A 13222-nucleotide genomic window follows, 5' to 3' on the forward strand; every position below is an offset into this window, starting at 1 on the left:
TCATCAAAGATGCATGAAAAAAATACTCTAAATCACTATTGATTAGAGAAAGGCAAATTAAAACAACTCTGAGGTATGACTTAAGATTTATCAGACTAGCTAATATGACAGAAAATAAAAATGACTAATACCCTGTTGATGGGGTTATGAACTGATCCAACGATTTTATAGAATAATTTGCAACTATGTCCAAAGGGCTGTAAAAGTTCATACCCTTTGCCTAAGCAATATCACTACTAGGTTTGTATCTAAAAGAGGTCAAAGAATAGGGGAAATTACCTACATGTACAAAATTATTCATAGCAGCTCTTTTTGTGGAAGCAAAGAATTAGAATTTGAGAGGATACCCATCAATTGGGGAATATGATTGTGATAGAATAAGAAGTGACAAGCAGGATGGTTTCAGAAAAACCTTGTAAGATTTATATGAACTAATTAGAAGTGACCCAAGAGACCCCTTTATATGGTAACAGCAATATTGTACAATGATCAATTGTAAACAATTTAATTATTATCTGCAATAGAATGATCCAAGACAATGCTGAAGGACTTATGGGGAAAAAATGCAATTCACCTCCCCAGAATGAACTAATGAGTCTGAATTTAGATTGAATCTTACTTTTTATTGTCTTTATTTTACTTGAGTTTTTGTCTGTTTTCTTTTGCATTATGGCTAATATGGAAATATATTTTACATGACTATACATTTATAATCACTATCTAATTGGTTGCAGTCCCAAGGAGGGAGGAAGCAAGAGACTTTGGGGCTCAAAATTTTAAAAAATGAAAGTTAAAATTGTTTTTACATGTCATTTAAAAAAAATAAGATACTAACTGAAAAAAATATATTTTTGGACTTCCAGGGTGGAGCCAAGATGGGGGAGGAAAGACAGTGAGTTCCCAAACTCATGACATGATCGCTCCAAAAAACATCCAAATAAGGTCATAGGAAAATGCCCAGAGCAGCAAAACTCACAGAAGAATGTGCTGAAATCATCTTCTAACCAAGAACGGCTTGGAAGGTAAGAAGGAGGGAGCTGTTGTGCTGATACAGGAGTCAGACCCAACCCCACAGTCACCCTGACACAGATCCAGTCTCAGGAAGTCCTCACCAGAGAAGGAGACCCCCAGAGCCTCTGAATCAGCTGAAGCACCAGTGTTGTCTGGAACTAAGCTCACAGTCTGGTGAGTGGGCTGAGCCCTGGGCAGGGGAGAGACTACAGGGGTCTATGCTGGTGCTAAGGCAGAACTTGGATTTTACACCCCTGCTGAGAACCAGGTAGTAGGCCCGAGTAGAAGTGGCCCAGGTGGGGGAGGGGCACAGGCTCATTGGAGCTAACAACCACAACACACAAAGCTGGTCTAGGGTCATCTAGGACCAGAAAACAGGCTGGGCGAGGGAAGAACCTGATTCTCTTTAAATCATACCACCTGGGACTTCTTAAGCTCGGGATACTGCTTTCTAGAAATAGTGCCCCACTTTAAAGAGCTAAAAGTCTAGTAAAAGAAAGGCAAGATGAGCCAATAGAGAAAGGTGAGGACCATAGAAAGTTTCTTCAGTAACAAGGAAGACCAAGGGGCACCCTCAGAGGAAGATGTCAACATCAGGGCCCCTATATCTAAAGCTTCCAAGAAAAATACAAATTGGTCTCAGGTCATAGAAGTGCTCAAAAAGGACTTTGAAGATAAAATTAGAGAGGTAGAGGAAAAGATGGAAAGAGAAATGAGGGTGATGCAGGAAAGACGTGAGAAAAAATCAACAGCTTGAAAAGTCAAATGGAAAAGGAGGTACAAAAGCTCTCTAATGAAAATAATTGCCTAAGAATTAGGATTGAACAAATGGAAGCCAGTGATTTTATGAGAAACCAAGATACAATAAGGGAAATCCACATGAATAAAAAAATAGAGGACAATGTGAAATATCTTCTGGGAAAAACTGCCGACCTGGAAAATAGGTCCAGGAGAGATAATTTAAAAATTATTGGTCTCCCTGAAAACCATGATCAAGGAAAGAGCTTAGACACCATCTTCCAAGATATTCTCAGGGAAAATTGCCCTGAAATTCTAGAAGAAGAAGCTAAAATAGAAATTGAAAGAATCCACCAATCACCTCCAGAAAGAGATCCCAAAAGGAAAACTCCTAAGAATATTATAGCCAAATTCCAGAGCTCTCAGGTCAATGAGAAAATATTGCAAGCTGCCAAAAAGAAAGAATTCAAGTACTGTGGAGCCCCAGAAGATCTAGCAGGTTCTACATTAAAGGACTGGAGGGCATGGAATATGATATTCCAAAGGGCAAAGGAAATGGGATTACAACCAAGAATCAGCTACCCAGCAAAACTCAGCATTATCTTTCTGCAGAAACAATGGGACTTTAATGAAAAAGAAGACTTTCAAATATTTGTGATGAAAAGACCTGAACTGAATGGCAAATTTGACTTTCAAATACAAGACCCTAGAGAATCATAAAAAAAAAAAATTGGAGCTGGGGGACATACCTGGGGTCGTACAGTAGGCGACTGTCTTGTGTCTGAGGCCATGTTTTGGCTGGAATCCCCCTGGGTCCAGGGGTGATGATTTGTCCACTGTGTCACTTAGAGCTAGATGATAACATCTTTAGGGTTAAATTGAGGGGTGAGGGGAATTCATTTGGGGAGGGGCAAGGGCAGAAGTGAAATCCTACATGAAAGAAACAGGAAAAGGCTTATGCAGTGGGGGAAGAGATGGGAGGGTATCAGGGCGGTAAATGAATTTTACATTCATCAGAAAAGGCTCAAAGATCTTAAACTCATCAGAGCTGCCTCAAGGAGGGACTAACTGGGTGGAGTAATCTATTTAATCTGGGCAGTAAATGAGCCTAACACTCATCAAAATTGGCTCAAAGACCTCAATCTCATTAGAATTGGTTTAAGGAGGGAATAATGTACACACTCAATTGTTTGGAGTAATCTCTATAACCCTGCAGGAAAATAGAAGGGGAAAAGGATAAAGAGAGAGGGGCAAAAGAAGGAAGGGCAGAGTGGGGGAGGGGACAGACAGAAGCAAATCCATTTTGAAGAGTGATAGGATGAAAGAAGATGGATAATAGAATAGATATCATGGGGAATGGAATAGGATGGAAGGGAAATAGTTAACAACAGTAATCTTAAAAAAGAGAAAAGGGGGAAAATTGTACAAAAAAATATAGCAACTGGGAGACAGGAATCATATACTTATATTGTTAAAGGGATCACCAACATTACAACTTAAGACCCCAAAGGATGATAACAGTTAATCAGGTGGAGAAACCAGACATAAAGATTTTGAGAAAAGCTAGGTAGATGACCACTCCCACTTACCCACTCCCCCATCCACCCCCACCCCCCTCACACAGACACCTTATAATTGTGGGGAAGGGTAAGTGGCTTCTGGTGGTGAGGTTTATAAGAAAGGAGATTACTAAGCTCTCCTCTCTTGGCTTCCATGACACTGTGGTTTTTTATTTGGTTTTGCTTCTACTATGATGATTAGTAAGTCTCTGATTTGCTCATTCCTTATCCTGTTCCTACCCCTTAAGAATAGATACCCCTAAATTACATCCCATGCTCTTTCTTCATCCAATCTCAACATACTCTCAGTTGTTAAGTCCTTTCATGTCTGTCTCTACATATCTCTTAAATCCTGTCTTTCCTCTTCACTTTAGTCTAAGCCTTCACATATTCTCTCTTGGATTAGTAGTTTTTGATGAACTAAACTTCATTAATTATTTGTCTCCATCAGTTGAAAAATAATGACCAAGTAACTTGATAAATGTTTACTTATATGTTTACATACACACTCTCTCTCTCTATGTGTGTGTGTGTATGTGTGTATATATATGTATACATATATATATATGTATGTATGTATATCTGTATATATATATATATATATATATATATATATATATATATATATATATATATATATATATATATATATATATATATATGCAAGTAGTGGTTTTCAAAATGTGGTCTGGAGACCTCCCCCCACCTCCTACAGAGGTCTGCAAGAAAAAAATCAGTTTCATAATAATACTAACAAAATTGTTGGCCTATTATGATTTTCCTCCTTTTCCAAAGTACATTTCTTTATGAGCGTGTTTTCTTTCATATTCCTTAACAAAAGTAATATATCTCAATAGTTGGAAAACAGTAGTATATAGGAGTATTAAGTTGGTTGATCACATACCTCTTTAATAGTTTTTTTAATTTTTTCCAATTACATGTAAAGGTAATTTCTAACATTTAAAAAATTAGGAACAATTTTTCTCCCTCCCTTCCTCCTCTCTCCCCTCTCTAAGATGGTAAGCAATTTGATATAGTTTATATATGTACAATCATGTAAAACATATTTCCCTATTAGTTATGTTGTGAAAGAAGAAACAAATCAAAAGAAAAAAACATACACACAAAATAAAGTGAGTGTTTCAGACCCCATTAGTTTGTTTTTCCCCCCTCTGGATGTGGATAACATTTTCCTTCTTGAGTCCCTTGGAATTGTCTTGGATCATTGGATTGCTGAGTCAAGACATGGGCCAAGAACTATCATTGCAAAACCATGGTGACGTTAATAAAGTATATTTGACAATCCCCAGAACTTTTTTATGTTTGATGAGATTTAAGTATTAACTTCCTAAGGGAGAATAACTATAATAATTGTCACTTGGTGAAGTTTATTTGTGTTGAATGTGAATTTGCGTCTTTTTGTGTTAAGCATCTCTTTGAGCATAGGAAAAAAAATCCGTCCCACACTGGATTCATATTGAACAGAGTACTCTTATAACCCACATTTTTGGAAACTTGTACCTGCATAATTATATTATATATTAATATGTTTATACAAAAGTATATGTATGTCTATAAATTCTTCTTACAAAAGAATCAGATAAACTTCTATAAATTTCCCATAGCCGTTTAACTAGGTCTCCTTTCTGCCTATGCATTCTAGTTGTTATTATGGATTTTTAAATAATAGCTAGCATTTGTAATATTTATGAAATACTTTCCAAATATTATTTTATTTTATTTTCACAATATCCCTGGGATGCAGGTGCTATGTTATCTCGATTTCACAGATGAGGAACCTAAGTCTCTGAGCATTTAAATGATTTGTCCAAGCATCTGAGGCTGGGTTTGAATTCTGTTCTTCCTGACTTCATGGCCACTGCTCTATTCATTGTTATATGTTACATCTTACATCTATAACCTGTGTACATGTTGTAACTCCCAATTAGACTGGAAGAAGCTGAGAAGTAGATCATTGAAAAGCTCAGTGAGGGATTCAGCAGGAGGTAAGTTTCTGTTTTGACAAAAATCTATAAGTACTGCAATAGTCACTTGTTGAATATCTTGATCATATTATGTCTTCAGGTTGACCTAGCTCTTGCCACTTGTTATAACAGTTGTCTTCTGATATGACTTCATCATATTTTCACAGCCTAAACAAGAAATAAAATAGAAGCATGGAGATCAGAAATGAGGGATGGGGAGGAATTACATTTTATAGATATATCCAAAAGTTTTAGCGAATAAAGAATAAAAAATACAAATGTTTTATTCTGTATCCTCAATTTTCTGATTATAATCAACTAGAGTTCTGGGATAATTCCCAATCATACTATTATTATTTCATTTTACTGCTTGTGCACGTGGATAAAATGGCTGATGTTTTTGTAATAAAATAAAAGCATTGCAATGTCAGCTTATCATCTGTAGAATTGCAAGAGGCAACTAAGTGATCCAGTGGATAGCGCACTAGATACAAGTTCAAAATAGTCTTCAGACAGTTATTAGCTGTGCACCCATAGACAAGTCACTTAAACCTCTTTGCTTTTATTACCTCAACTGTCAAAAGGGGATAACAGAAGCACCTACTTCTCATGGTTGTTGTGAGTTTAGATGAATTAATATTTGGAAAGTGCCTAGCAAAATACCCGGCACATAGTAGGAACTTTGTAACTGGTTATTTTCTCCTTCCTTCTTTCCCTGAAAATATCTTTGAGACAGAGAGGTGAAATGTACCCATGTTCCCACATGGTTTCTACTTCTTCTTCTGGCTGACCATATTTTGAAAGCTTTTAATTTCATATTGTTTGGAGCATATGAATACTGATTATAATGATGTGATTAAAATGCTCTTAACTTTTTATAGAACAATGTTATGTCTGAGCAATTGTGAGCAATGGCTTTTCCTCCTCTAATCATGTTCTAATTATTTCTATTACATTACAATTTACTTGTTGCATTCTTAAATATAATTAATTATTAGTAGTAGCATTAGTTATAATTAATAATTGTTATTATTATTGTTGTAGGACCTGAACAATTATTTTCTTGGTAGGAGTGGCCATTGTTGTTGTTGTTATTATCACCAGTATTTCATTCTTCTTATCTTTCTGACATAATTAATTTAGAACTAGGCTAAGTACAAGGTGCTATTTTGCTATGATTCTTGTACAGTTAATGTTCTGCTAACTACTAAACAAATGAATAGAATGTTTTCCTTTTATAATTCAGTAAGAGTATTGGGGTGCAAGCATAATATCTGTTTACTCCCTGAAAATTTCTCCAGGGTAAATCAAGTAGCTGACAGGATGACCAAGATGATGTGTATGTTTGTCCCATTCTCACATGGCTTTCATTTTTCTACCAAGTCTTTATTTTGAAAACTTTTATTGCATGTGATTTTAGTGAGTATATTACAATATCTATTAAAAATATCATCCTGAAAAGTTTTATGGATCAACATTGCGTTCAGACACTTGTGAAAAGCAATTCTTTCTGTACTGATCCTGTGGTTCCAGGTTTAAATTTCAAGGACAAGGTGTGCATTTTCATTTGTTATTTGGGAACTTGTCACTTATTAGTTTATAAAGGAGAGCAATCAGCTATAGAAATAAGAAAAAGAAATTGAAGGAATTGGAGTAGGCAATGAGGAAACAAAACTATCACTCATCACAGATGATATGATGTTATACTTAGAGAATCTGAGAGATCAACTAAAAAAATAGTTGAAATAATTAACAACTCCAGTCAAGTTGCAAGATATAATATGAACCCACATAAAATATCAACATTTCTATATAGTATCAACAAAGTCTAGCATCATGAGATAGAGAAATAAAATGATTACAAAAAATATAAAATATTTGGACTCTACCTGCCAAGACAGTCATAGGAACTATGTGAATGCATTTACAAAACAGAAATAAAGTCAGACATAAACAATTGGAAAATATTCATTCCTCTTAGGTAGGCTGAGACAATATGATAAAATGATAATTCTACCTCAATTAATTTACTTATTCAGTGTCAAACCAATAAAATTACCCAAATATTGTATAAAGCTAGAAAAAGAACATAAGAAAATTCATCTGGAATAACAAAATATCAAGAATATCGAGAGAATTAATAAAAAAAATGTAAAGGAAGATGGCTTATAAATACCAGATCTCAAAGTGTATTGCAAAATGGTAATAATATGGTAATGCTTAAATAATAAAAGGATTGATCAGTGGAATAGATTAGGTATACAATACATATTAGCAAATGGCCATAGCAATCTGGTGTTTGATAAATTCAAAGATCCAAGATTTTGGGACAAGAACTCACTATTTGACAAATAAAAATGCTGGGAAAAATGGAAATCAGTTTAACACAAACCAGATATAGACTAACATCTCATACTACATGCCAAAATAAGATCAAAATGGGTAAATGATGTAGACATAAAGGATGATACCATAACCAAATTAGGAGAGCATGGAATATATTACCTTCCAGATTTATCAATAAGGGAGGAATTTGTAAGTAAATAAAACATAGAGTACTGTAGGATGTAAAATAGATAATTTTGATAACATCAAATTTAAAATGTTCTGTACAATCAAAACCAATGCAGCCAAGATTAGAAGAAAAACAGGATGCTGAGGGGAAAATTATACTGTTTTTCTCTGATAAAGGCATCATTTCTCAAATATATAGAGAACTGAGTCAAATTTATAAGAATACAAGCCATTCCCAAATTGATAAATGGTCAAAGGATATCAACAGGTAGTTTTCAGAAGAAAAAAATCAAAGTTTCTCAGTCATATGAAAAAAAATGCTTCAAAACACTATTGATTAGAGAAATAGAAATTTAAACAACTCTGAAGTACCACATAACAACTATTATGTTGTTTAATGTGACAGAAAAGGGACATGACAAGTGTTGGACAGGATATGGAAAAAAATGAAACACTAATACACTATTGATGAAGGTATAGACTTATCCACCCATTCTGGAGAGGAGTTTGGAACTATGACCAAAAGGTTATAAAACTGACCTTTTTTGTTGTTTGTCCTTCATTCTCAAAGAGGACCATGACATTCTGTGATGCCATGAGTTGCAGTGAATTAGATTTAAATGAGGGAGGGTTATGAAAGGTCACCAACCTCACCCTCTCCTTCAGAGTCAGCTGGGTCCAATAGCAAGATATTTATCGGGTGAACAGTAAGTTTTCAGACAGAAATCAAAGCTGTCTATAGTCATATGAAAAAATTACCTAAATCACTATTGATCAGAGAAATGCAAATTAAAACAACTTTGAGGCATCACCTCACACCTATCTGAGTGTCAAATATAACAAAAAAAGGAAAAGGTTGGATGTTAGAAGGGATGTGGGAAAACTCCATTGTTGGTGGAGTTGTGAATTGATCCAACCATTCTTGGGACCAATTGAAAACTATACCCAAAGTGCTAGAAAACTATGTATACCCTTTTGTCCAGCAATACCACTGCTAGTTTTATATCCCCAAAACATCACCAAAAAGAGAAAAAGACCAATTTGTACAAAAATTTTATAGCAGCTCATTTTGTGGTGTGTAAGAACTGGAAATCACAGGAATGACCATGAATTGGGGAATGGATAAAAAAGCTGTGGTATATGATGGTGATAGAATATTATTGTGCTATAATAAATGACAAGCAGAATGATTTCAGAAAGGCCTGGAAATACTTATATGAAGTGATGCATAGTGCAGTAAGAAGAATAAGAAGAATGTTGTGCACAGTGACAGGAATATTGTTTGATGAAGAAGTGTGAATGAATAAACTATTCTCAGCAATACAATGATCCAAGGCAATCTCAAAAGACTAAGGATGAAGTATACTATCCATCTCCAAAGAAAGAACTGATATTGATTGAACACAGACTGAAGCATGGCATTTTTACTTTATTTCTTTCATTTTTCTTTTATTCAAGTTTTCTTATACAAAATGACTAATAAGTAATTGGTTTACATAATAACACATGTATAACCTGTATCTGATTGCTTACTGCCTCAGAGAGAAAGGAGGGAAGGGAGGGAAGGAGAGATAGAATATGGAACTGAAAACTTTAAATAAAAATATTTACTAATATTAAGAAAAGCTTAATATGTGGATGACTAGAGATGGCCCCAAATGTTTGAAGCAAGTGGGCTGAAGTGACTTGCCCAGAGTCACACAGCTAGAGTAAGCATCTGAGGTCAAGTTTGAACTCAGCTCTTCCCAACTTTAGAGTCAGTGTTATCTACTGTACCACCTCACTACCCCAAAACTAAGCAGACCCTTTCACCCAGCAATACCACTACAAAGTCTGCTTACCAAAGAGATTAAAGAAAAGGGGAAAGGGCCTAAACATAGAAAAATATTTATAGCAACTCTTTGTGGTGGCCAAAAAAAATTGGAAACTGAAGGGATGTTTATTAATTGGGGAATAGTTGAGCAATTTGTGTTGTGTGAAAGTGATGGATTACTATTATGCTATAAGAAATGACAAGCAGGATGATTTAAACAAAACCTGGGAAGACTTATATGAACTGATACAAAGTTAAATGAGCACAACCAGGAGAACACTGTAAACAGTAACAACTATATTGTACAATGATCAGCTGTGGATGATTTAGCTATTCTCCACAATAAAGTAATCTAAAACAATCTGAAAGAACTTATGATGAAAAAAGCTATCCACCTCTAGAGAAAGAAATGATGGAGTCTGAATGCAGATTGAACCATACTTTAAAATTTTTCTTTATTACTCTTTTTTGTCTGTGTTGTCTTTTGCAATGTGGCTAAAATGGAAATGTTTCACATAACTGCACATGTAAAATATATATCAAATTGTTTGCCTTCTCAATGGGGTGGGAAGGCAGTGAAGGATAGAATTTAAAGCTAAAACTGTTTAAAAAATAAATATTAAAAAGTTTTTATTCTTATGTAATTGTTTTTTTTTGTTTTTTTGTTTTTTGCAGGGCAATGGGTGTTAAGTGACTTGCCTAGAGTCACACAGCTAGTAAGTGTCAAGTGTCTGAGGCTGGATTTGAACTCAGGTCTTTCTGAATCCAGGGCCAGTGCTTTATACACTGCACCACCTAGCTGCCCCCATATGTAATTGTTAAAAATGAATATCTCTTACCTTAAAAATAAAATTAAGGATAGCTCTCTTTGACATGAAGTTATAGCTACCTGATTATGTCTTTCTAAGTAGCGAAGGGAGTACACATTTGTATAGTGTTTGCTGCATGCCAAGAATTATCTCATTTGATCTTCACAACATCGTTGGGAGGTAGGTGCTGTTATTATCCCCATTTTACAATTGTATTTATTTTGTAAAAACATATATAAGGCATTCAACCCCTTGTAATTAAGGAAAACATTTTTTTTAATAGGACCAAGTCATTATTGAAGAACTGAGTGAAAGACATTAAGGAAATAAACAAAGGCAAGATAAAAGTTGTGATGTTATGAGGAAGCTTAAGGGTCACACAGCTAGTAAGTGTTAAGTGTCTGAGGCTGGATTTGAACTCAGGTACTCCTGACTCCAGGGCTGGTGCTTTATCCACTGCACCACCTAGCTGCCCCACTCAATGCTAATTTTTAAGCAAGGATTTTATTCAGAAAGCTTTTTTACCTCCTCTTCCATTTGGCCAATTTGGCTTTTCAAGCTGTTGACTTTTTTCCATATAGCTTTGGATTCTTCATCAGAAAACTGCCTGTTCATATCCTTTGACCATTTCTCAATTGGGGAGTGACTTGGATTCTTATAAATTTGATTTAGTTCCCTATATATTTTAGAGATGAGGCCTTTATCAGAGGTACTGGCCTCAAAAATTGTTTCCCAGCTTTCTGCCTCCCTTCTAATTCTGGATGCATTGCTTCTGTTTATACAGAAATTTTTTAATTTAATATAATCAAAATCATCCATTTTGCATTTTATAATATACTCTATCTCTTGTTTGGTCAAAAACTGTTTTCCTTTCCAAAGATCTGATAGGTAGACTATTCCTTTCTCTCCTAATTTACCTATGGTATCACCTCTTATGTCTAAATTGTGCATCCATTTTGACCTTATTTTAGTATAAGGTGTAAGATGTTGGTCTATGCCTAATTTTTGCCATACTATCTTCCAGGGGTACTACCATTTGTAAGCATTTAGGGGCCTGGACTGTTTCTATTAGGGTCTTTGGCTAGTAGCTACATGATGCCTTCTTTTAAGAAAGATAAGACTTGGGGCAGCTAGGTGGTGCAGTGGATAGAGCACTGGCCCTGGAGTCAGGAGTACCTGAGTTCAAATCTGGCCTCAGACACTTAACAATTATTGGCTGTGTGACCCTAGGCAAGTCACTTAACCCCGATTGCCTCACTAAAAAAAATTTTTTTTAAATTAAAAAAAAAAAAGAAAGATAAGACTTTACCAGAGAGGAAGCTTGTAAACCCAAATAATTCATGCATCACTATGAAACACACGAGCTAAAGATTTTGGACCTTATCTGTCTTCAACACTTTCTAGTTTTGCAGAGAAGCTCATTTCTGTCACTCTTTTTAACATATTAATTCTGTCATTCAGAATTTCTGTTGGGTATGATCTAACCATTCCTATGAAATTATATCTTATTTCTATGTAGTTATTTGCATGCTGTCTCCCCTACTAGAACATGTCCTTGAGAAGAGCGCTTATGGGTGGAGCCAAGATGGCAGAGGAAAGATATTAAACACACAGAGCTCCTGATACAATACCCCCAAAACAGCAATAAAAGAACCCCTGGAGCATAAAAACCCACAAAAATAAGGCCTGAGATTATTTTCCAGCTATAGATAGATTAAAGGGGGCCATGCTGGTAGTCCAACCCCGTGATTGCACTGACAGAGACCCCAGGCACGCTGTACCAAAGGAACTTAAACCTCAAGCCTCCTAATCAGCTGTAGCACCAGTGTCTTCTGGAACAGAGCTTGTGGTCTGGTTCATTCAACTAAACCATAAAATTAATTATTGCAATTTTAAAAAAAGAGAGAAGAGTGCTTATGGTTTTGCTATCCTTTGCTAACCCAGTGCTTAACAAGGTGCTTAGAACACAATGAAAATCTTTCACTCAGCTGCCTATATAATTTTCCTAAAACACATTAGTAATGCTCATTGACTAATGGAATAATCCTCAATTTCTGCCTATCTATTGGTTCCTTCCCCACTGCCTTAAAACATGGTGATCATGGTGACTTTTAAAAAGAGAAAAGAAAAAAAAAATCACCAAAGACTATGATCTTCTCAAGCAATCGTCCTATTTGTCCTATTTGTCTCCTATTTTTCTCAGTTCAACTAAAAAAAAAATCCCTGTCTATATTGCTAGGTTCATGGCATCCACTTTTCTAATCATTCATTCCTTAACTGGTATCTAATCTCATTGCTCAATTGAGATATTTCCAAAAGTGGAAATGGCTCTCTTAATTACCCAAAGTGATGTTCTTTTCTTAGTCTTCATCCTTCTCTGTCTGCTGTGTTTGACAATACTGATCACCTTCTTTGCCTGCATATGCTCTCCTTTTTAGATATTTGTATGTCTTCATTCTCCTGTTTCCCTTTTTACCCTTGGACTGCAGTTTCTCAGTCTCTTTTGTTGGCTCATCATCAATATCATACCTTTTAACTATGTATGTTCCCTGGGATGTTTTCTCAGCCCTCTTCTCTTTACATATTTTCTCTTGACTCTCTCATAAAGTCCTATGGATTTCATTATAATCTCTATGGAGATGAATCATAGAATGAATGATTAATCATATACCTGTCTAGCCCTAATCTTTGTCCTGAGTTTCATTCCCACATCATCAGTCACCTATTAGACAAACTGTATATTTGAGAGACATCTCAAAATCAACATGTCTAAAACAGAACTCATTATCTTTT

This window comes from Dromiciops gliroides, chromosome 4, assembly GCF_019393635.1.
Source record: "Dromiciops gliroides isolate mDroGli1 chromosome 4, mDroGli1.pri, whole genome shotgun sequence".
In the NCBI taxonomy this organism is placed as follows: domain Eukaryota; kingdom Metazoa; phylum Chordata; class Mammalia; order Microbiotheria; family Microbiotheriidae; genus Dromiciops; species Dromiciops gliroides.